Source organism: Phalacrocorax carbo, chromosome 13 (genome assembly GCF_963921805.1).
Source record: "Phalacrocorax carbo chromosome 13, bPhaCar2.1, whole genome shotgun sequence".
NCBI classification, from domain to species: Eukaryota; Metazoa; Chordata; class Aves; order Suliformes; family Phalacrocoracidae; genus Phalacrocorax; species Phalacrocorax carbo.
In genome coordinates this window covers 8,493,955-8,519,627 of record NC_087525.1, presented here as the reverse complement: position 1 = coordinate 8,519,627, position 25,673 = coordinate 8,493,955, and the positions used below count along the sequence as shown (strand labels likewise).

At 42.2% G+C, this 25,673-nt stretch overlaps 1 protein-coding gene and 1 long non-coding RNA gene across 4 annotated transcripts in view; both read left to right on the top strand.

The window, feature by feature from the left end:
* LOC135315605 (uncharacterized) overlaps positions 1-15,529 on the top strand; it is a 78,616-nt gene extending 63,087 nt beyond the window's left edge. The window contains exons 2-3 of the long non-coding RNA XR_010375085.1: positions 12,467-12,626; positions 15,117-15,529. This is a non-coding gene — a long non-coding RNA (uncharacterized LOC135315605). The remainder of the gene's footprint in view (positions 1-12,466; positions 12,627-15,116) is intronic.
* Positions 1-25,673, top strand: part of CABCOCO1 (ciliary associated calcium binding coiled-coil 1) — a 236,694-nt gene that overhangs the window by 159,956 nt on the left and 51,065 nt on the right. The window lies entirely within an intron of this gene.

Genomic DNA, 25,673 nt, shown 5'->3' with positions numbered 1-25,673 from the left:
GACAATAGTTGACCTAAACAAGTCAAGCTCAGGCATGTTGGAGGTGAACACAGTTAATCATGCTTTAGCGACCAAACCAAAGAATTTTGAATACAAAACCCTATTAGTTTCTATCCTTCTATGAAGCCCCCCCAATATACATGCTCCTGAGTTTTGTGGTTTTAAATGTGTATTGCCTCTGACATCAGTATGAATGATATACTAGCATAGTTTTCCATAAGCTGTAACAACATAAAGCATTATTAACTTGGAATACATATGAACAACTTTAGAGGAAATGACTTGAAATCAGGCATCAGGAAAATGAAAGCGTTATGTATTGACCTAGTGTAATTTGCTATAATGCTAGTAATTTCCTATTCATTTGCCTTGGTACCAGTGAAGAGAGTATTGTATTTAAAAACAGAACTGCTTATACTATATTATTTAGAACAGTACTGCGAACCCAGAAATGACTAAGGAGAACCACAGCAGCTATATCTAATTAAGCAAGGGACATTCCAGTTCTATTGCCTTTAAGTACAGGGTCAACATGTATTCATTTGCGAAGGCATCTTCACTTCTGTAGCACCAGGAGGCTGATCACCTGTGAAAACTCATACCAGTTAGTGCAAAAATGCCCCACCAGCTACAAGAAATTGGTGCTTTTCACACAGCAACCCTACCAGTTAGCTTCTGAAAGTCCCTGACCCAAAGTGAAATTAAATTAAAAATAAATAAATAACTGAAGATGTGCATGTCTAGTTTGCAATCCTTTTTATTAACAGCAGAACTGTGCACTGCTTGTTCTTCAGAATCTGTTTGCACTACCTTCAATTGCTCGCTGAGAGCTGCTCAGATCTGGCCTCCGTGTCATTGTTTGTACTGCACAGAAACACGAATCCAGTCTGTCAGGCTTTTGATGTGTATGCCAAGTCAACGGTGCAGTCATTGTAAGTGTTTATCAAAAACCCCTCCATGTTTTCTACCAATGAAGACAGAACAATTTTTGCCCCTTTGCTTGTTTTTATCACTTTGTGGAAGATTCCTTTAAAAGTGACATTTATTTGTCAGCTGGAAAAAATAGTCTTGTCAGGTGTTGTTCTTAATTATAGATTTTGAGATTCATGAAGTTTACATTTTATTTTTTACTTCAGGACATAATATCTCAAAAAGCATAAAGCAAATATTAGATGTAGCATTGCATATTTATGTTTTCTTACTTTGGCAGTTACCTTATAAAATTCCTCTACTTGTAAGGCATCAGATTTGGCAACAGTCCTTCCAGAAAGCAGAGGTTTGGACAGGTAGACATTTACTGAATCCCAAAATACTGTTAAACACAAGCTATCCTAATCTCTTTATGGGAGAATATTAAGCTGACATTGTCAGTATAATTTCATCAAAGGAATAAATGCCCTGTTGCCCCAGGGACTCCAGGAAAAAAGGTATTTTGAGTTTTGGTCATTATGCCAGGCATAATAGTCTCTTTTCTTCTGAATCAATGTTATGGTCTTAAAATAGGAAAAGCAGCAGCATACAGAAAATAATATATCAAAACCCCATACACTTTAATTTGAGTTCTCTGTAACAGACAGAAGTTCTGAGGCAAGATAAAACTACGGTAAAATTCCAGTACTGGAATTTAGGAGGTCTTTGTTTCTGTATCTAATACTGTTAATCTGGCAGCTTCCATTAGACCCACAGAATCATAGAATTGTTAAGGTTGGAAAAGATCCTTAAGATCATCGAGTCCAACCTCTAACCTATCACTGCCAAGGCCACCACTAAACCATATCCTCAAGCACCACGTCTACCCTTCTTTTAAATACCTCCAGGGATGGAGACTCCACCACCTGCCTGGGCGGCCTGTTCCAGCGTTTGACAACCCTTTTGGTGAAGAAGTTTTTTCTCATGTCCAACCTAAACTTCCCCTGGCACAGCTTGAGGCCATTTCCTCTCGTCCTGTCACCTGTTACTTGGGAGAAGAGACCAACACCCACCTCGCTACAACCTCCTTTCAGGCAGTTGTAGAGCGCGATAAGGTCTCCCCTCAGCCTCCTCTTCTCCAGGCTAAACCCTGCCAGCTCCCTCAGCCGCTCCTCATCAGACTTGTGCTCCAGACCCTTCACCAGCTTCATTGCTGTTCTCTGGACACGCTCCAGCACCTCAATGTCTCTCTTGTACTGAGGGGCCCAAAACTGAACATAGTACTTGAGGTGTGGCCTCACCAGTGCCCAGCACAGGGGCAGGATCACCTCCCTGCTCCTGCTGGCCACACCAGTGCTGACACAAGCCAGGATGCTGTTGGCCTCCTTGGCCACCTGGGCACTGCTGGCTCATGTTCAGCCGGCTGTCAACCAGCACCCCAGGGTCCTTCTCTGCTGGGCAGCTCTCCAGCCACTCCTTCCCAAGCCTGTAGCGTTGCATGGGGTTGTTGTGACCCAAGTGCAGGACCCGGCACTTGGTCTTGTTGAATCTCATACCATTGGCTCTGGCCCAACCATCCAGCCTGTCCAGGTCCCTCTGTAGGGTCCTCCTGCCCTCCAGCAGATCGACATTTCCACCTAGCTTGGTGTCACCTGCAAACTTACTGAGGGGGCACGCAATCCATACCATCAATGAAGATATTGAACAGGACCAGCCCCAACATTGAGCCCTGGGGAACACCACTCATGACCGGTCACCAACCTGATTTGACTCCATGCACTCCTTTAAGTTCAAAACAGTCCTAATTGAATAGTTGATGCCTGTGTCACAGGTTAAGACTAAATGACAGTGCAGAGACTAAATAGATTTGGATACCAAAACACTTCAATCATAAATATATGCAGGTTTTGGAATGACACATCTTCCCCGTTCTGCAGAAGAGGTGGCACGGTCCAGGAGAGAAATCAGTGGGTTAGCTTAATTGTTCCAGCCATGCCACATGACCATCTGCTTCCTTGCAGACATGCCTGGGGATGGAAGAGATGGTCCCAAGACCTGTTGCAGGGCTGTGGGTCCCATGGCTTCTCTCCCTGCGGACTCCAGGCACTGCCAGTAGCAGCATCAGGCAGAGAATACCTGATTCTCGGCTCGCTCGTTCCTGCATTCTCTGTGCCCGAGGACTGGCTCAGTGCTGCTGGTGCTCACAGTCTGCCCCTCTCAAAGGTTCCCCACCATAAGTGACTTCTCTGTTCTTATAACTAAACTACTCCCTTATGCTATAGGGTTAACCTGCTTCAGCAGGTTATTCTCTAAAACAGGTCTGCAGTGAATTTCTCAAATGTGTACTTGTTCGTTAGATGCTAGGTATTAACCCTGGAATTACTGCATTTAGATTCTCACCTACAACCCATTACGCTGATACCTAATAAAAACCATCAACACTCATTTTTTTATCCCTTTTACTACATTTAAAACAAACAGCAAAAAGCAAACTCCATTGCTGCTAATGGCATCTGCCATAAAGCTTCAGCTGTGCTTAGTGCAAAGGAAAATACAGATCAACGAACGACCACCCCCACATCCCCAGCCCCATTGAAACAGCAACAGAAAACCTTGTGGCTTTATATAATGCGAAGTTGGATTTGATCCAATTTATTTCCAGTAAGTTTCAGCGACGAGGGAAAAAAAAAAGTTGCTCTGTTTAAAGCACAATAAAACCCATAAAATTTAATGGATTAATTTGCATTTTTCTATCCGTTATCTATGATTCATACGTACATCTTGGAATTCAATACATAGATGAGTCATACAGAGAAACAGCCCCTGCATAGGAAATTACACTGTCATTTTAGAGTAACGTTGCTTTCCCAAACTAAAACAAAGATCGGCCGCTAGTAATCACAGATAAACCTCCCCAGAGTTGGAGTACTTGTTCAGAAAACCCACTCCCTTCTGTACACGCAAACCCAGAGCCTGATTCAGAGCACATGGAGTACACAGTTGCTAATTGCCATTAGCTCTGGTGGTCCTGGGAACCTCTCAGGCTCGCCACTCCAGCTTATGTTTTTTTTAGGAACAAGGTATCTTAAAGGCCAGCTTGAACCTTGGTGTGCTGACGGAGCCTCCTTCCAGGGCTGTTCTCTCTTTCTTGGAGCTGTATGTGCAGCCGAAGCCAGGCAGTTAGGCGTTACACTTTGTGTCTGGTACATGCAAACTGTTACAGAGCACACACTTAGTGGTATTTAAAAGTGGCTTCCTAAGAACAGCAGTCAGATGCATGTGCTAGGACGAGGCCCCTCTGAAGTGGAACTGCCTGTGTGGCAGCCAGCGCATGTCCCACACTCGACAGGAAGCTGAGCAGGATCTGCCTGAGGAACAGCGGTCACTGAAGCACACTGCCGAGGGAGATGGAATTACTACTTCTAATATAAGACCTTTGATGAAGCCGTGTCCTTTGTACAGCATCCTCTTAAAATTTCTGGAGGCTCAGAGAATAGCCTTGTCCTCCTGTCGTCCTTTGTATGAGGCCATCATTCAAGACAGAAGGAATGAAGCCCAAGAGCTTGTCCAGGATGCTCTGAATATTCCTGAATGATGGAAATAGTAAAAAGAGAGAGAGAGAAAATATCATACCAACAGCATCAGCTCACTGCCAAATCCGACGCAATTCCCTAGTCTGTTAAATAAATGCTATTCATATGCATTGCAAAGCCTGCAAGAGGAGGAACTAAACATACCAAGATTTGAAGCTCTGTACTCAAGAGGCTGGATATCATTCAGACTCTGGTTTTGGAGTCCAAATATGAGTAAAACACAAATTTTCCCAAATCCTGGAAACACAAGTCTGCACACCTTTAATCACTGGTATATAGTTCAGCTGATTAGTGTTTTCAGAGCATTAGTAAAACCCACAGAGGGAAAACAGACATGAAAACTAGAGTTTATGCATGAAATATCAGTGATTATGTTATATATGCATCTGAGAATTGTACTTTATTCAAGTCAGGATCTAATCCAGCTCCCATTAAGTCAGTGGGAATTTTGCCAGTGAAAACAATAGTAACAGGATCTGGCCAAAATAATTTAATCCACCCTCTTCAGCTGCTGTGCTCACAGCAAGAATGTTGCCATTAAGAAGTTTATATGGACATAAATATTCACTTTAATTTCCTCGAGTTTGTCTACTTGCTTAAAATTGCATTTGTGATTAAAAAAAGAGCAACACAGTGTATTATGGCTGCATTTTAATCACTATAGGTTCAGGAATAAATAGAAAAACAGCTTAAATATTTTATACAGATTATATTGCAATCTTGAATTAACAATTCATTTTGGAGTTATTTCTTTTTCTTTCTCTGTTGGTTTATTTTTCTTCTGTTGGTTCAGGTTTCCAAGCTACTATGTGAGGGTGACTGTGATGGGTTTTTTTCCTCCTATAATTGCAGTCTGGAAAATTGTCACCATGTATGTTGTATCACTGAATCACATCTTGTCTCATGCTGTGATTCCATTCCAAGAGGAGGAAAGGTTTAGGGTTGTATCATATCAAGACTAGGTTTAATAGGCTGCTACAAACCTTTGGAGGACGCAAGAGACTAACGTGGGGAAATCTCCAATAGCTAAAGAGTTTTTGAAAACAGTGTTCAAAGGTTTACAAAACCAGGCCCCACTTGTCAGCGCTGCCCATTGCCCATGAACTTCACTGGGAGCCGCCCTGGTTGGGAATTGCTCACGTTTAGCTCCTCGGCTTCAAACTTCCTCAGGAAGGGGAAGATGCCTCGTTTGGAGACCTGGTGGTTTGTCCCCGCGTGCCTGGCGTCTGTTCTGAGCTGACTGCACTTGAGTAGTTCTGCAACTCTATGCCCTTCTTTTTCCTCCCTTTCCAGGGTACAACACTGAGTGCTGAGCTGCGTAAACGCTGCAGCTGCAGTCAGCCCTTCACAGGGAAGGCAAGCACTGATATGCTCCGATACAGGCTTCAAGATTTCTCAGGAGTGTGGGGAAAATGTAGTTGTACTTTTGACTGGACGTGGAAGGGAAGAGCTTGGGAATCTGTAGGGAACAGCCCAGAGTGGAAACGGATGAGTTAGGGGCTGTGGCAGCTGCTTTTGCTGCTACCAGGTATCCTGGTACCCGGGTATGCCTCACTTGATGCTCTGTGCCCATCTACAGACACTAGTGCAGGGGTCAGGTACGTGATGCCTCCTGAAACTGCCACTGAAAGCATTCAGGGTTTGAAACAATTGTCTCTGTTTCCATGACAGCTTGGGAGTGAAAGGAGGCAGAAGCAAACCAGACAGCATGGACAGTGGTTGCCGTTTAGGTGTAACCACGTGTCTAATAGTACCTTGCACTTAGAGTGGCCATTCCTGTTCTGGCTGACTTCAGCCAGGAGGATAACCACGTCTTCTGTGCCTCCCCTGCCTCTCTTCCCTCTTTTCTCCTGATGCTCCCACAACCTTGTAATACTGCCTTGTCACTGAAACTTCAGCTCTTCTCCCTCCTGCCTTCTCTCTCTCCTTTTTCTCAATTTTGAGTCTAGCTATACTTCCTCCTGTTTCTGAATCCTTGAAAATCTTTGGAGGTTAAACTAAGGCAAAAATGTACCATGTGTCCATTTTAACACCCCTTTATGGCCCCACAGTGTGTAGTATTCTTGTCCCTATTAGGAAATACATTGATTTTCTTACCGTGGTTTCAAGCAGCGAGCAAAAGAAAATTCTCAGTGAAGCCTAGGCCAGGCGGAGGGGAACGTGGGAGGCAGTATCGTGCCTGCAGTGTGTACCTCCATGTATGCGCATTCTAGTTGCCCAAGGACGCTACTGAGAAACTGTGTATCTAGACCCCACGCCCCCATCGGCCAAACTTCAAATTCACTTTTGCATTTGCGCTATGTTTCTTACTCTTGCCAGGGTCTCGGATGCGGCCTTGGCGGTAGTACCTGAGCCTCTCTGACATTTCTGCTGACTCAGCTATTGTGGCTCACTTTTGCTTTCTCCTTGTTGTCTAGTCTTGGTTTCTATGACTATTTCTGTACTGCAGCGTAGAGATATGTGCATTAACTAGGTATTTTTTTTAAAACATTAATATTATAATGCAACGGCTGTTACCCAGGAAATATTTGGATCATTTCACAGTGGATATCTGAATCCTATTAGTGGGTAGCGAAGGTTACAAAATTCTCATATTCTCTCCTAAAAATATTTGGAAGGATTTTATGTGTGTCTCTGCAAAACCATTTAATTCTGCATTCTGACTATCTGGTTATAAAGTTGATTGTGTATTAGATTTGGTTTATGAAAAAGAGGCAGCGAAATTCAATGGATTAAATTAAAATCCTGAATAGGAAATGAGATATAAAAACATTCCTCCTGGATATATTGAGTTATGGGTTCTGTGACTGAACATTATTTTCTATTTATATTTAGTGAATTATTTATTCCAAACAGATTAATTACAAAGATTACTCTGAAAACAAAACAAGATGTCTCGATGTATAGTTGCTTGATTTTGGGGGGAGAGGGGGTTGGTGGGTTTTTTGATTACCTAAACTATTGAGAGAATCCATGAATCTTTATTATACTACTTAATGGCCTGGAAACACATTACAACAGCATAGTTGCTTATTTATAGCTATATAAAGTTGAATTACTTTTAATGAGACATTTGCATACAATTATTGCAATCACAGTGAAATGGAACAGCTACCTCAGCACATTTTTGAGACTTTGACTGAAGAATTCTGAGGATTTCCCTTTGCAGCTGCTGGAAAAAGTAAAGTTCTGACCCGTTCTCCAGGATGCAGTCAGTACATGCACTACCACTGGATCTGGAAGGAGGGAGCCTGTGTTGTTCCAAATTAAACTCTAAACGCCAGTTCCCCTGAGAAGTTCAATAGGCTCAGTGCAAAATATGGGTAACTAATGTTTTCATGGATGTCAGCTCCCATAGTAACTCTGTCTTCTATTTCAATTAATATTTTGCATAAATCAGTGTCTCGGTGAAATAAGCAATACCAGACTGAAAAGAACACAAGGCAACTGTAATTAAGCCACATGTTTAGTAATGTGCTGAACAAACAATGGAAAAAATTACTCTTTGGTTACTAAATCAATTGTAATTAACCTCATTCCGCCCACTCATCCACCTCTATGAGGGGATAATACAGCTGTAGATATCAGGAGCAAATCCAGCAACTAAATTAATAAAACAAAATTGGTGGTTCAGCTACACGTGTTGGCAGGAATGTATTACTCCCTACAGCTTTATCTCTACACAAATCTTTTTGCTCCCAGAGGGTACTTTAAAATATATACTATTAAAAGAAATACAAAGAAATTACTCAGCCTTATAATTATAGCATCTTTTAAGAGTTTCTCTGCCTGTTGCCACATAGTTTGATATATGACAGATTACTGCTAACAAACTGTTTATCTCCAATAGTCAAATATAATCTGTGGTCTTTTATTGCTTTAATCTATATAAAGCGAATAAGGCTTTCAGAATACCTGGTGTCAGTTAGCCGCCAGGCAGCCTGTCAAGCTCAGAATGGTCGCATAAGATAGGGGATTCAGTGGCGCAGTGACTACCATCAAACGGTATGGGATAACAAGTCAATATGATTCTGCCACTTTGATGTAACTACAAGATAGTACAGGGTCATCGTTCATCAAACCTTCCCTAATAGATGTGGCAGAGGAAAGGCATTTCCTGCCTACCAGAGTGAGGGGGAAGATGCAAAGGGGCGGGTTTAACATTTTCTGTAGCCTGAAGCCAAAAATTACATTCTTGTTAGCTTCATGGAAGGCTTGGCAAGTGGTCATGGCTGCTGGCTGTTCTGCTGCGGTGTATTCCTTGTTCCTGCCAAAAAAGAGCGGTGCTGGTAACTAGAAAAGCATAAAAAAAGTGCCTGCTCCGGGCCCATGAGTTTGCAATAGGAGCAAGGCAGCATCCTTGCCGCAGGAGAGGGAAGTCGTTGTTTAAGGCACTGATATTGAGGTACCCAAGGCAGCTCTGCTGCGCCTGTCCAGAAGCTGGTGTGAGTAGAACTGGACCACGGACTGAACACTGACATTAAATTTAAAACATGTCGTAACACACAAACGTTGCTGGAATACATACACAGCGTTTATCGTCCTTGCTAACTGCAACAAGGGTAAGTCAGCTTTGGAATCTGGCAAACTGCAGTATTCACCTGTGGTATGAAGTCTTTGGGAATTCATCCCGGGTGAAAAGCACGCAGAAAGTGTGCTTAATGCTTTTACCTTATTAACCTGTAACTATCAGTCAGTGAACTGTTTATAGAGCTAAGCACTATTTAAAAATAAAGGCCATCGCCTCGCCAGCTATTTGGTAGTCTTTGAAGAGTAGAGATGGCTTATGGGCATGACAGAGAATGAAAGAAAGAAGTAAAAATTTCTAATTCCTGAGTTGAAATTCCCAGGAGATGCTTGTCCAAACAGGGAAAAATCCAGATCCCCATAGCCTATTCCTAAAGACAATACAAAACTGCATTACTTTTCTGTATGTCTTATATAAGATTCCACTAATCAGGGTTTCCTGGATAAATGAATGTCAGCTAAATCTTAATTTTTGCAGTCTTCCCACAGAGTAGCGATCATTAAATCCAATAAATACCTCCTACAAATATATATATACAATGCTAAAAGGTGATTCTTATTGTAGGAAAAAAGCTCTAGAGCTTGTGGTTTATAAATACTAATGGAATAATTTTTAGTATATCCTTGTGAACTTAGAAAGGATCTAGAAAGCGTATGCAATTGTTACATAATGAATCAAGAATCTGAAGGAAGTGGAGACAAATCTTGAAAGAAAATTTAAATTTGCTTGAAAGGTTCAGAAACACACCTTTGGTGATTTCTAAAAACACTTTGAGGTCTAAGTTACATTAATGCCTTGATGCTTTTGAAAATCTTGGGTGGCTATTTTTATATTGGAATCACTTTTTAAAACTCTCTTTGTGGCTTGACCAAAACCACAAAATTGAGTGAGAGGCAAAGTTAAGAGCTGGAAATGAAGGTCCTTATTTTAATTTTTAAGATCATTCTGCCTTAACCAACCTCTGTGTGTATCGGACTGATTTTGTTCCAGCTTTCTTGACTCCAAAAATATACAAATGTTTCCCGTCTGTCTTGAGGTGCCAGCAGGTTCAGCTTTGAATGTTGGGTGAAACTGTGCCGTAAGATCAGTGGATGACAATGAGGCACCAGGCCCAGACGTCACTGGACGTTGGGATTATATGCACCCAAGTGAGCTGGATGCCAGCTGCGGCAGCAGGCTTGTGCTCTCACGCGCCTGCTTGGAACGTTTGGTGATACAGGTTACCGTAACAGTGAGATAAATAAAACACTAAACCACAGAGAAAGCATAATAGTGTGGAAGAGTTGTCAGTGGCTATGGCTGCGCCTGCAGATCTTCAGGGGGAAGTGGAGTAGGACGGGTGCCCTACAAGCTCACTGATTTCTTTCAACATTGTTATCTTATAAGGTAGTCAGAATAATATAGAGCATGCAAATAATCCTGGCATTGGAACGCGAAGCTACTCCCTTGGCACAGAATCGCTCTTCTAGGGAGGGAGCTGGGTGCAACGATGTAGGTGCTGCTGCACTTGGGAGGGACAGGTTTACTGATGAGAAGCAGCTGGCCAAGACAGGAGCCCAGGTAAGCACATCTTTCTGTACTCTACAGGCATTATAGGCGAAGGGTTAATAGTAAACCCAAGTATTCTCCCCAAACCTGAAGTCATTCCAGAGCGAGTAGTAGCCTACCACTTCTTTCATTCCACCTTTTCTTTATTGGCAAATGGGGAGCGAAATAAATATTGTGACCATACGAAATAAATCCAGGTGAGCCTCTATCTATAGCGTTACCGCATGGCAAATTGTTTGAGATGTCAGTTCTGTGGGTGTGTAAAAGCGGTCACATTCGGTTGGTGTCATCAGCTGGCAAGGGGCCGAATGCACTGCTAGCGATCGCTTACTGCTGCGCTCACAAAAGCAATGCCAAGAAGTGCTCACGCAACTGAAGGCCGGGAGGCCGGGTGGGATGTCAGTCAGAGCCTGAGTCAGCTATCCTCCAAAGAGCCAAAAGCTGCTTTATCATGTGTTACTGCCAACGCACTTGAGAAGCACATCCCGCTCTAGAGGGACACTGCTTACTGCCGGGGAGGGGGATGCAAGAGCAGCCGCTACGCCTTGCTCCCTGGCACCCTGCTAGAGAGCGGCTCTGGGCCGCTGTGTGCCAGAGCCGCAGCTACTCTTGGCTTTCCCAGGCTGTGTTTCAGCCCATTTAAAACCTTCATGTCTTATGGTGGTACAGGTACCCTGGAGTGAGGGATGCTCGGGGGAGCATCTGAGTCTCTCCCAGCTAGGCTGGTGGGCTGAGTTGTGGGCTGTCAGCTGCTTCCTAGGAGTGGAAACATCGTTCTCCTGAAATCACATAAAGCTCAGCGGTCTTACGGTGTGTTTATATGTATTTTAAGTAAAGTGAATCAACCAGAAGTAAAGGATAAAGGGAACAAATGTTGACTTCATCGAGATTTATGACATGTCAAAACCCAGGAGAAAAATTTGCAGTAACGAACTAGCAGATGAAAATAAGTTGCTTTGCATTACTAATGGACTGTTTACATTAAAAAGCCACTATTCCATACTACACAATATCCATACGTTATATAATGTCCTTCCTATCTCGGGTGGATAAATAACATTAACACAAAGCCAAGAAGATTTATAGCAAGAATGAATCTCTCTCTATTACTCTTTTCCAGCTAAGTTTCTGTAAGTATTTCTATCGCGTATGAACTACTTCACTGGCCAAGCTAATTCCCAGAGTAACTCCCTTGGCTCCAGTGGAAGCACTCCAAAGATGATTTTGTAGCTGTACACTAAAATAGGTCATACATCGAATAGATGGATGTTCTAAAACAAAGTACTCGTGCTAATTGGCAATGACATCATCCCATCACCCCAGAGCAAAGCGGATTGCTTCTAGCCTCCATTACAGCTATTTCTATCAAATGCCAGTAATTTCTTTCTTTTCTTTTTCTGTTGTTTCTATTCTAAAGTAATTAGCTGCTTGAAAATTATTTTTCCTTTCATCTGGAGACAGACGCTACTTCTGCTTATGTTTGTAGAAGGTTGTAGAAGCTAATGTGCCTTTGCTTGTTCTGATAGAAGTGCACCGTTGCACTTATGCTGCCTGTCACCTTGCAACTGAGATCTCAAAGCACGTTACCAATATTATGCCTCATAACACTCAGAAGGTAAACAGGTACTTTTATAGATATTTAATGGAGAAAAGAAGTTAAAACTCTGTCTTGCCTTGAAAATTCTAATGCGCTTAGAGTGCTTGTGTGTTGGGAACGGTCCTTGTACATGCACATACCAGTTGTTCCTTCTGGTGGAAATCTGGTGGACTGTGCACCTAAACGGACTTTGTGCTGCGGGTGAAGGTTACATCAGCACGCCGACGGCTTGTGCATGGTCCTGGATCCGCCACAACAAGCTGCTACGTTTCTTCCTAACATGTGTTTCAGATCACTGCAGAATTATCCCATCATCATACAAATGATCAATGCTCTTCTGAATCCAGGAGGGACCCAAATGTAAAAAGAAACTTCGCATATGCACAATTTCAGAGTTTTAAATGGGAGACGCTGCTGAAAGGCTCACAGGAGAATCCTGAAACATACTGAGGTGAGAAAAATGTCTTTATAGTTTTAAAATTTCAGATCCAATTTTTTCAGCGAGCTCAGCAGCATTAATCAAGAAGAACAAAAAATCCAAAGGTTGTGTTAATTACGCATGTACAAAAGTTCAGGAAAAGTGGGAAATCTTGAAATTACGAGGAGTTTGATGTTCTATTTAATATTTAATTTCATTGACAACCCCCCAGAATTAATGAAAAGCTAAATTGTGCCTGAACTTTTAAAAAGGCATATGGGCTGACACTAAATATGAACATTTTTGTTCTTAAAGGAATAAAATTGAGAAAATGGCAAGCAATCAGAAACAAAAGTTACATGACACGCCTAACTATTGTATCTATAGTGGCCACTACTACTCCTATTATAATGCACAAGAGAATTTGAAAGCATTTAGATTTGCTTTTTCAGCTGACAATCTGCTGCAGGTGCTGCGCTATTATAAATAACTGTTCAGCTGTTATGCGTCATTGTCTACATCACCATTTTGAACCTGAAGTACAAGCTCTACAACCCATGGATCAAATCTAAGAAATTGGCTCTTGTTTACAATGTAGTTACTTTAAAGGAAGAAAATACCCAGGAAATCAAACTCACAAAGAACTCTAATTATGCCACTTGTTCTGACGAGCGGCGTTACGGTTTTACATTCCAACACCGTGTGCACGGGAAACGAAATGCACAACACCTGTTAACAATGCATACGGCAATGAATGCTTGGCGAAAAATTGGTTTCTGATTTTTTTTTTATTATATAGGGTGGGGAGAGAGAAGATTGAGTCCATTTTTTCCACAACCAAATATTATCAACTTAGGGTAATGATTTGCATTTTATTAACATCAGATGAAATCATATAGAGAATTTTTTTGGACTGATACAGAAATAATTATGATTACCATTATTACATGAGCGATAATGGGTTTCATGAATAACAGCAGAAGGTGTAGGTATGACTGGAAAAATGGTTTCTATTATAATCCCCTGCTTCAGCCTCTGATCTTTAGTTCTCATTTGGCATAAAAAAATCTACATGGCTGAGTTCAACTTAAAAAATGCTTTATTTGGATTGCATTCAATTTCTCTATATTTTCAACAAAATAACTTTTCACTGTGGCTGTGAGAAAAAATATTTCTCTTATATGTATATAAAACATCCAGTTACAGTTTGTACTTCAAAACACGGCAGAGGCAGTTAGAATTTAAATAGCCATTTATCAAGAGTAATGTCTTTGTTGGCTTGGGTAACAAGGAAAAGGTAGTTACCAAAAAGTCACGCGTGATCCGTGCAATCGTGTAAAAGCAAGAGGTGGACAAAGAATTAGATTGTGCTTGGTAGACCCAGGAGATAAAACTTGAAGTCAGTTTTGTGTAGGAAAGCCTATAATCATCTTTTGAAGCTAAATCTGGTTTTGGAGCTTGATCTTCTTTTCATCAAAGAGAGTTTCAAGATTTACATCAGAGAAGGAAATCACAGTTGAAATAACATCCCTGATCCTCCTTTTTTGGGGCTTTCCATTTTTACTGCATTCAAGTTCTAGTTGCTAATTTTATGAATAAGGAATGGCTCAGCCCTACCATCCTCCTGTAGGCTGAACTCCTCCGAATTTTGCTGTAAACTGATGCGCTGCTGTCCTGCCTGGGTGGCTGCAACGCTGAGTTAAGGGAGCCCCGAGTAGGGATGACGACGGGCGGGGGCATTGCTGGTTCTAAGGAAACCAAAAGGTTGAGGAGAACTGGAAATAACTCATGCAGCCGAACAAAGCCATGTGCTTCTGAAGACAAATGCTTTTACTGCAGGATTCCCAGGCAACAAAGGAAGTCGTGGCCTTTACAAAGTATACAAATGGAAGAAATACTTGTACACGAAGTCTGACTCACAGCTCATGTAAAGAATATGACAAACTTCTCAGTCTAATTCATTAACTCTAAATAATGTCCTTTCAAATGCCATCCCCCGAAGCAGTTCCTATTGGAGCTATTTTTTTCTCCTTTTGCCACAGATTGTAAAGAATTATGGGAAATGACAACAGTAGAACCAAAGTTCGATTTTTCACAGATGAGACTACAAAATGCATGGAGTAACATAATCCAGTCAGACAAGTGAGTAAATTATATCTTGGTTGCAACAATGCACCACTTGCTGAATATCAATAAGGATACGTTCCCTTCTTTAGAGTAAAAGTAATATTTGCTGTTAATGTAAATGGTTCCGAATGTCCCTGGCAGTATACGCGCAGATGCCAAACAGCATTAAAACTTGAGCAGAATCTCATACGTTTCGTTTGCGAGGAAGACTGGTTCACAGATGTTAAGACAAGGAGGATGATTCATTTACGTTGCTTTACAATAATGAAACTCCATTAACTTCTATCATCTTCCTTCAAATTTTTCTTCAAATAAATGAGAAAAGTATAAGCTCATGTTCAAGTAATGTTGTCAAACAGTGCACTGAGGTTTTTATTCTGTTTCTGAATTTCCTAGGATAAGCATGTGGGTAACTCTGCTCCCTGTGGACCAAATTATGCCATTGTTCTTCATAACTCAACAGTCACAAGTACCAGCAGTGTATGTCTGGGTGCTCAAGCTGAGGGAAAGACTGGTTGACCTGAGCTGTGCCCCATCTCTGTCCTCCTTTGAATTTTGAGTTCCAAGACACTGAAGAACTCAAGAATGGGGTAGACTGGGTTAGCCTAATGAGACTTTCACTCTCCAAGAAGCTAATTTTAGATTCTGCCTCAACTAAATCAACAAATTACTTTAATAAATATCTTACAGAAGCATTTGACCCCATTTCTAGAAGAAACCCATGAGCGTTCCATATGACATCACAGGCAGAGCTGGTGTGCAGTTAGCGATATTCTTAGCACAAATATATGTGCTGGCCCCAGGTCCTCTGCTCAATGAGTTTTATTTTTACTAGGAGTAATATACTTAAGCTCTCTAGAGCTCTGCAAATTCATTTTTTACATGCAACTACATAATCTTTTTGGAGTGAATATGGACATTAACTCCTCCTTGCAATTCTCCATAAACATCTGCTTGCACAGCAGATATTTCAAATTCAGAATCCAGGAAGGAAAGTGCTCCCAGGACTGATTACTTGAGTTATATACCCTTTTATTTTAATGTACTCTGCCAAGATGAGTCCATAACCTCAAATAAGTCAGGGAAGAAAAGGGGAAGGGCAATAACAAACAACTTCATCGTAATTTTAACCATATTGCCTAGTGATCACAGAATAACCTTTATGCTTAGCTATTTAAGGAGACTGCATGGACACATTCTTCCTGAGGGTGCTCATCCACTCATTGGGATTTGTACTCTCTGATTCCAAGTACACAAGGAGAAGACACATGTGCCATCTACCCCATTTGTTACTTGGTTCTGGTGGCAGGGACACTTAGGAAATTTTGCTCAGCTGCACAGTGACAAATTTCACTCTCTTGAATAGACCTCACTCTGTAAAGTGGAGACCGACTTGCCATGCTGACCCGCCAGGTAATGCTGCTATAGTTGTGGTCCCGCTTGAAGGCATCACTTAAACATTACGTTATGTCCCAGTAATTCAGGCTTGCCAGTCCATATTAAATAAGTAAATACATATTAAGACACCTTGGAAGCTGTTTATGTAGTCCAACAAGCAAACTGTTCACAAATGTACAAAGAAAAAATATGGTCAATTTAAACCGGAAATGGTGACAAGCTTAAAGTTGCACGCAGATCCAGGCTGGCATAAAAGTCACAGGGCATTTTTTTTCAAAAGATGGTTTTGTAAGCTCCAGTACACGAGCCAACTTGTGTCTTGGGTAATTATAGTCTCTTTATTGAAAATCCCCCTGTAATTTCAGCTGGATGTATTTTTTTACTTACTGCTCTAAATTGTTATATGTTACTCTAAAAGCTGGTTAACATCGTATGAAGAAGGTGGCAAAAAATCAATAGAGCTTCCCAACAAAGACATGAAAGAAGTAAAATAAGAAATCTCTGAAAGAAGTGATGTTCCCATTTGGGGGCAAAAGGGCAAGGACAATGGAATCAGTGAACTTATATTCTTTCTCAGGCTTTGCTATGTTATTAAGATGTAATAATGGTTTCAGGCTCTTACTTCACACAGTTGTGCCTACCTATCTTCTTTGGTCTGCCAACAGAATGAAACAATAGTTCAAACTGAAAAGTCAAGTTTTGACTATCAAAATGAAAATCGAAGACAGTTTGCCCAAAAGACAAATGTCTTGGCTTTTGCATGGAGTTTAATATTCTAGTTCGTGCAAACTTGTTACGATTAATGGTAGTTTATATCTTTAGGAAGGACATAGGGGAGATGGGAATCTGAGCTCAAAAGGTAGTCTGAAGAAAGCATACATATGTCTTATATAAAAACAATACTTACATATATGTTTAATATATTTTTATATAATAAATACATGTAAAATTGTATTTAACAACTTTTATCTCTGTTTTCCATGTATCTGGTTGTTTAATTTGGGTTATTCCTTCCGGTAATTTTCCTTACTACATTAATTGGCGTGTTCTGTACTGAACAGCATGTCCTCCTGAAGAATATAGCTCTCAGTCAGTGAAACGATGCTTTCCTACATGCTCTCAATAAACCCAAAGACCTAAATTAAGCTTATGTTACATTATTTGTTCGGTCATTGACACCAGTGTACTCATGGCTGTGTAAGACTTAGAAAGTCAGTTCCTGTCCCGAGGGGCTTAGAGTCACTCAATGGTCAGCGCTGTTCGTTTTGTCTCATCTTGAGTTTGGGAATCCTTAGTGGGTTGTTCCACTCTGGATTCTGGCTGTGAGGAGTCCCTCAGACCTACAGAGACTTGGGTTGTGTTTTAGCAATGGGTGAGCCTTGGGGGTAGGTAGTCTGAAACAGCTGTGCCCTAAGTTATCTGTATTGCTGTATCTTATGCATCAGGTCTCATAGTTTAGATTCCTGAACTGAAAGATACTTAGAGGGGAGAAAATCCTAAGCTTTCTTTGTTCATACTGATAGCATACTGCAATGTTATATGCACATTTACAGCACTCCTACGATGTAATACATAGTAAGGGACTGCCTCGAACTACTGGGTTAAATACATTCATATTTCTTATTGAAGTTCTTGTTGGCAGGAAAAAGTACAGGTCCCCTGGAGATGGACTACATGTCCTTTTAAGTCTTTTCTACCGAATATCTAGGATTTCTATGAAACTCAGTTCAATTTCTTGGCACTGGATATAGCAGTCTTTTGGCTAAGATCAAGAATAAAATCAATCTAATATTTGCTTTTATCCTCCATTGAGCCACTTCTCTTTAGGGGGAGAGGATAATGGAATCATTATTAGAGTACATGTTTTACTTCTTTCATTTCTCTGGATGTGTATTGTTTTGAATAATTGAAAATATACAATTTACTAAATTTAACTTGTCCTTTCTTATTGCTTGGCCAAGTACTAACATTACGAGTCTCTCAAAATCACTATCAAATCACATGGAAATTTTGCCTACCTATTAATTAAATAGACAGGGAGAGATTCTGAGCTAGATTGTATTGAAGAATGGTGGTGAGCTCAAAGCAGCAGCATCTCTCCCCAAATAACTCAGGACTCTGTCCATCCTGCCCTGATACACTGAAGCAGTTACCCTCTTGTACTCAGATCTTACTTTAATTGGATATTGCCTGAGAAATGGCAGAACTATCTTTTTGTTTTAAAAACAAGTTTCTCTGACAACCTGGGATTTATGTATTTATTTTTCCAGTGCACAACCGTGCCCTGAATTTTTCTCTGAAGATACATGGTATGTAAAACAGAAGAACACTCCCTAGAGGGAATACTGTTCCCTGGATCAAGTATCTGTGATGAATGTTGTAAAGGAGCCAGGAGAGGATGATTAATTACTATGTTAATGCACCTATGTACAATAATGCGTGACTCGTTATTAAGAGCCATGTAGGACTAATGTACTGTTGCTTTCACAAATTATCCATTTGTTACTAAGAGGGTGTTGCGGTTTAACCCCAGCCGGCGACTGAGCACCAACACAGCCACTCGCTCACTCCACCCTGTGAAGGGGATGGGGGAGAGAATCAGAAGTGAGAAAATTCATGGGTTGAGGTAAAGGCGGTTTAATAAAATAATAGTAATACTAATAATAATGGAATATACAAAGTAAGCAATGCATGATGCAATTGCTCATCACCCGCCGACCAATGCCCAGCTGGTCCCCCAGCAGCAGCCCCCCAGCCAGCTTTCGGCTAGTTTATACACTGAGCATGACGTTGTATGATAAGAAATATCCCTTGGGTCAGTTGGGGTCAGCTGTCCCAGCCGTGCCCCCTCCCAGCTGCTTGTGCACCCCTGGCCCTTCTCAGCCACAGAACATGGGAAGCTAAAAAGTCCTTGACCAGTGTAAGCGCTGCTCAGCAACACCTAAAACATCAGTGTGTTCTCAACATTATTCTCATGCTAAATCCAAAACACAGCACTGTACTGGCTACTGGGAAGAAACTCCATCCCAGCTGAAACCAGGACAGTATTGACCCCTTATTCTATACCATCTATGCCATGTCCAGGTCCCACATGTTCCGATACATTCCAATTAATCACCACCACTTTTCCTGCCTTTTAATATACACACACAGATCACTCCCTTAGTCTGTGGGCCATCCCTATAAAATGTTCACTGTGTTCATTTAGTCCATGGCTTTGCATTCCATATGTCATAACAGGAGAGGTGGTGTGCGGTGTTGGGTTGTTGCATGCTGAAGCCAGTTCTTGTTCCGTTATTGCTTTACTTTGCTTGGTTTTCATGAAAGTTCATTCTCCATTAACCTGGGTGATTCTCACTGTAATACCACTGACATGGCACACAGCCACTATAGAAGTGATGAGATATAAAATTATATAGCAATTAATATCATGCAATTTAATTTATTGGCTATTCTCACGCACAATCAAATCCCCTTGAGGTACCCATCGGACTTCTCCACCCTCCCGCATCACCCACCAAGTGCACCCAGGTCCTCGAGCAAAGGCAATACCATGAATGGGTTTGCCTTTGCCCGGGACAGGAATAACCCAGACTGTTTTCCCCAGCATATTCTTTACGTGCAGTACAGGGACTCTATCCCCTTCCACAGGACATAAGGGTTCTGACTGGGCAGGGCCAGCTCGGTTGGCAGATCCCCTCGTGTTGACTAACCAGGTGGCTTTTGCTAAATGTGTATCCCAGTGCTTGAATGTCCCACCCCGCACTGCTCTCAGTGTAGTTTTTAACAGTCCATTGTACTGTTGGATTTTCCCAGAGGCTGGTGCGTGACAGGGGATGTGATACACCCGCTCAATGCCGTGCTCTTTGGCCCAGGTGTCTAGGAGGTTGTTTCAGAAATGAGTCCCCTTGTCTGACTCAATTCTCTCTGGGGTGCCATGTCGCCACAGGACTTGTTTTTCCAGGCCCAGGATAGTGTTCCGGGTGGTGGCGTGGGGCACAGGGTATGCTTCCAGCCAGGCAGTGGTTGCTTTCACCATGGTGAGCACATGGCACTTGCCTTGGCAGGTTTGTGGGAGTGTGATATAGTCAATCTGCCAAGCCTGCCCATGTTTGTATTTCAGCCATCGCCCTCCATACTACAGAGGCTTTACCCACTTGGTCTGTTTTATTGCAGCGGACGTTTCACGTTCATGGAAATGAACGAACCCTGCCAGGGCTGAGTGTAAGTGGGCCATGTGGTTATCTTTAACAGGCTAGAGGTGGCCCAGGCACCATGAGCTCAAAAGCTTTAATCACAGATGGAAAGAAGAGGAGGTCAGTGTTCACTCTGAGGTACTCATGTGCTAGGTGATACTGGCCTTGGCAACACAACCTCAGAAATCTGACCTCTGGTTGCTTCTCAGGTAAGTAGAAGAGCACTTATTGTGTGTAACACTGCGTAAGGCCCGATTTTCAAATATGGTCTGTCTAAATTACACATGCTGGAACTGACACTTCCAGGGAACTTTTGCATCTGACACAGCTACATCAGTGGAGAGGAAGGAGCTCTGCAGCAGGAGCTATTCTCCTCTGACCCAGCGTGTCTGTGACCATTAGCAATCACAGAAAAGCTACCGTGGTTACCTGGAAAGGATTAGACCAGAGTTTAAAGTTCACCAGTTCTGTGATCAAATGTGCATACAAATGTAGGTTTTGTAAACATGGAGGATCCACATAAAATTAGAAGGAATGGCTTAACACTACTGTTCAATCTTTTTTCTTGGTATCTTTTTTTAAATCTAACCTTTGTGACAATGACTATCTAAAAAATTATATTGAAAAGTAGGAAGTTTAGGAACTCAGTACTGGAAATGTGGGCTGAGCTTCAATCAGTGCTCAGCTTCATTCAACCTGCTCAGTGCAGGTTTTGTGTAAGAAAGAATACAGTCCTTTAATATTGAGTAAGAGAAATTGAATTAACTCCTTCTGAGGGCTTTGAGCCTCCATGTCTTTCGAATTGAAAACATTCATGGAAGTCAGTGGACATTTTCAGTACCAGAGGAATGCAAAGTCCAAAATCTACCTGTTACCGACTAGATAACATCAGAATGAATGTATACTGTGTTATATTGCATCCAAATATCACATTTAATTCCCCAGTTTTTACACCATACTGCGTGCGGTGCTTGCAGCTCTGAATAATGTTCTTATTTGGTTAGATTTATATACACAGTAAAAGGGGAAGTAACTGCAGCTGTACTGCTGTCAGCTATAGAGCACGGCACAAATTGTAGGAATTCACAGTGTGGGCTCTACACAGAGCTAAGCAATTCTTTAAAATACTATGAATAATTCTACAAAACACTGCAGGATCCAGCTCTCTGAACCTCATTCAAACAGATTTCTGACTCCTTTTGGAAGCGCAACTGGGGTACATGTGTCAGTGAGGGTCAGGGTGTTTGAGCAGGAAGAGGAGTTACGTACATGTTGAATCTCAAACTATAAATTGGAATCCTAGTGGGTAATGGGCAGTTTCTCCTCTTTTGTGACCCAGCTAAGACACAGGTACTGTACTTAGTGGTTTGCACATTTTAAGAAACTGATGATGACAACCTTCAGAAAGTTGCAAACTGCTCAGAAACAGTAGCAGACCTTGAAACAGCTGCAGAAATCCCAGGAGGTCTTTGCTTTATGTGGGGCACTGCAAAGAAATTGTTTTGTCATACCGGCTCCCTCAGCACATCAATAAACTTTGCAAAATAAGTTAGCTTTTTCTTTGTTCTCATTACTGTTCACTCACCAAATGCTTGCATTTTACCTGATCTTGCAGGTAAGTGCCATTACTCTGAATTGTTGCTGCTGCTGTGAGTCTGCATGCAACACAAATCTGACAGAGAGAATTTTTCAGCATAGCTTAGTTTATTAGTCTTCCAATTTAAAAAAAAAAAAAGAATAGGACAAAGAGGAGAAACAAGAAATACTGATGTATATTGTAATGAAAATGCACTTCAGTCTCTTCTTCCACTTACTGTAGTTTGTAAATTTTTCTTAAATTGTACATAAAATATGAACATTTAAAGACACGTTCTTAGCTGGAGTAACTCTGTACCCCTCCATTGGTCCCAACAGATGTGCTGATTTATGTCTTCTGACATCTGAGCTATAGTAATTGGTGTTGCCATTGTTGGGCTGTATTTAGGTTTAGGTATTTAGTTCAAATGTGGTTTTCAAGAAGCTGAAAACGTTGGGATGTCGTTAGGCTAAGTGCACGTATAACGGCATGATCTGTCCTCACGACTGTTATTCAAACAATGCTTACAGTAGTTATTGGCACTATTTGGGTTAGGAAAACGGTTAAGATCTAAACGAAAGCGGGCACGGAAACATTGCTTCATGGTGCATGATGTTGCTGTGCCAGTGCTCATAAAGTCTCTCCATGCAGGCCTTGAGGCGGCAGTCACTGGATGGGGAAGGCAGACGTGGGCATCGGCCCCGTGGTAGCACAGGCATCGGTGCGCAGGAGAGCCTTGGGCCTCCTCTGCCACCTTCTCGCCGGGATTGGTCTTCTCGCAGGCTCCATGGCACTGTTTTTAAGTGTGCCATGTCCTTACGCTCCTGTGCCCTCCTTACAAACACCACCCGTAGTGTTTGCTGCATGAACTGCGCAGTTCGCCAAAGCTAGTGTGGCAGCGAGCGGCTGGACACACCGCGAAGAACCGAGAGGATCCATCAGGCAGGCGGACCCCTCACCACGCAGGCTCCTTTCCGAGCGACACCCCACGGGCACCCGAAGGAGCACCGAGGGCGCCCGCCAAGGAGCCAAGATGGCGCCCGGCCAGGCGGAGGGCAGGCGACTGGCTCCCGGGGAGGAGCCCCGCGCCCGCCAACCGCCCGGCCCCGCCCCGTTCCCCGGGCGACGGCGACGCCGGGCCGCGGGCAGCATGGCGGCGGCGGCGGGGCAGGTACTCCCCTCCGCGGCCGTCGTCCCGCGGCGGGCCCGGGCTCCCGCCCGGCCCCGTCCGTTCTACCGGCGGCAGCTCCTCCCGCCGGACCGGGGCCGCTGAGGGGGGCCGCGGCGATGGTGCAGCCGGGGTTGCGGGGGCAGGGCAGGGCTGGGGTGGCGGTGGTGCCTCGGCGCTTTCGCACCCTCTCTTTTTATGTGTTTGTTTGGTTTTGGTTTTTTTTTAATTTTATTTTGAATGTCTTCGCTAAGCTCCAGAGAAGGTAAAAGGGTGGGGTGTTAGAAATGTAGCGTGGGCACGCGCACCTGCCTAACCGTCGTCCCCAAGAGAACTTAGGGCAGAGCCACCCACCTGCGCGCCTCCCGCCGCCCTCGCCGGTGGTCGGTCGGTGGGCTACAGGGGCTCGGGTTTAGGCTGTTTCTTGGCTTCTTCCTGGTGGTAGGAACCTCCTAAATTCTGATTGCTGAGGGAAACGTGTACAGTTTCCTTTCAAAGAGCTCCAAGGGGGTGGAAGCAAGCTCACACCGTGCTGCCAGCAGCATCGCGATTGTATTCCTCATCTTTCGTTGCTTTAGGTAGCCAGAGTGCTCTACAGGATTTCGCAAATCCACATTGTTCTCCTCAATATTTGCTTTTTCCCTTGTGTTTGGCCTCCTCGATTTTTGGGTTATTTTTTTCTTTTATTTTTTTGCATTGCAGTTTTTGACTTGGTTGACAGAGGTGTGATTTCTGACAGTCAGGCAACTCATCTCATGTTGTGTGTCAGGAGAAATAAAAGAATACAAGTTATTCCTCCCAAGAACGCGTGAGGTGTTGCCTCAGCTCAGAATTTCTCCCTCAAGCCTTTCTGTGTAGCTGTAGCTACTACGAGATAATTTTCTTCTGGTTGAACTGCTTTGTTGTCTTAGATGGCCGAGAAGTTACTGTGACTGCTGTGGAGGTGATTAACTGCTTTCAGCCAGTGTAAGTGTTGCGTCTGTTGGCACAAAGCTACCCTAGCCATGGTCGGTACAAAAGCTTAACGTTTAGGTTTCCTTAAATAAATAAATCCGCTTCCATGTGAAATGTATTACCACGTATTCTAAATGCTTTATGAAAAATATATGCGTCTTTCACAGCGTTCTCTGTTAGTGTTCTCTGTAAATATTTTGGCAGTTGGAACAGCGTAGCGCTGGGGTAATGCAGTCAGATCGTAGTAAAGGATACAAGGTGTACTGTGTGGGAAACGACAGCCTGTCAAAAATATATCGTACATCCATTTGAAATGTACCGCTGAAATTTTATTCATTTTTACTTCGTGGCTTTATAAAAGGTGTATTTAGAGGAATTCAGAGAAGATTTTTTTTTCCGCGTATTTTCTGTTTTCTACGTATTGAACGTTGTTCTACACACGATAGCTTACCTTTGTGATACTTCCTACTATCCTTTATGATTCATTTTTATTGTAAACTCTGTGGAATTGTGCATTTTTATGAATTATAAAGTCTTCAGTTTTGGCTGAAGCTAGATTTGCATGGTCTAGACATCAGCTGTAGGGAACACTGTATTCTGCCACTATTTTTGTTATATTGTTTCTTAGATCTTGAAACAATTCCTTCTGATTTAAATTGAATATTTTCATAAATGTTCAGACTTGTAATTACTTTCAGCAGAAAGCATATTAGAAAGTCTCAATCCTGATTTTAGCAAGTCTTACTGCTGCTTTATTTTTAACCATGTTTTTTCTAATAAGTAGTCTGCAGCTGTGAAAACATCACTAAAGCTTAGTGTCATAATACATTTGGCCATCCATAAATCTTGATGTTTGGATTGCATGAAATTTTTGAAACATATTTTGTTATTAAAAGGGCACTATCAGGATCTGTTGTTTATAACAGTCCTCTGAAAGCTTTCCTTCACTCTAGGTTTTACCTTTTGCATTTGACATATCTGCTTATTTCTCTTTTGAATATAGCTGAAATTAGTGTTACTATTTTTGTTTCCTTATTTGTTTGACAACAGAAGAAATATTATGACTAAAAATAGTAACTATTGGTTTTAACTTCCCACTGTGGGAGGGGACAAGCGGGGCTTTTCTAAAACAAACAGGAACAGTGAATGCATTTCTGTTTCTGCCTTAACTATTTATGTAGACAGCTTCAAGATTTTCTGCTTCTGCTGAAGTATTTGACAGCTTGATAACAAAATGTGTATAATAATACAAATAACAGACTGTGTTGCTGGTGTGGGGGTTTTTTTCATTCCCATTTTGATTAAAGTGTAACTGATACGCAACGCTCTTTCAGGGTACATCTGTACTACTGTCAGCAGTATCGCTCAGACGGAGGTAGCTGAGCTAGCTTTAAATGAACTAGCTCGGGTACTGGAAACTATCTAGCTCTGGCAGCAGAGTTTAGTCCAGTCTAATTTCCCTGTTGGAGTGAGGACAGGAGGATCTCGGGTTCCTTACAATTCAGGTGTTTGCTATCATTTAAGGGAGCTGGTAAACTATTCTTTTGTGAGCATATTTTTGAAAGTCATGATTTTACAAAGCATGGTGTTATATTGCCAAACAAAGGCAAATAAGTAACATCTTCAGCCACTGCGGAGGGCTTATCCCAGAGAACGAGCTT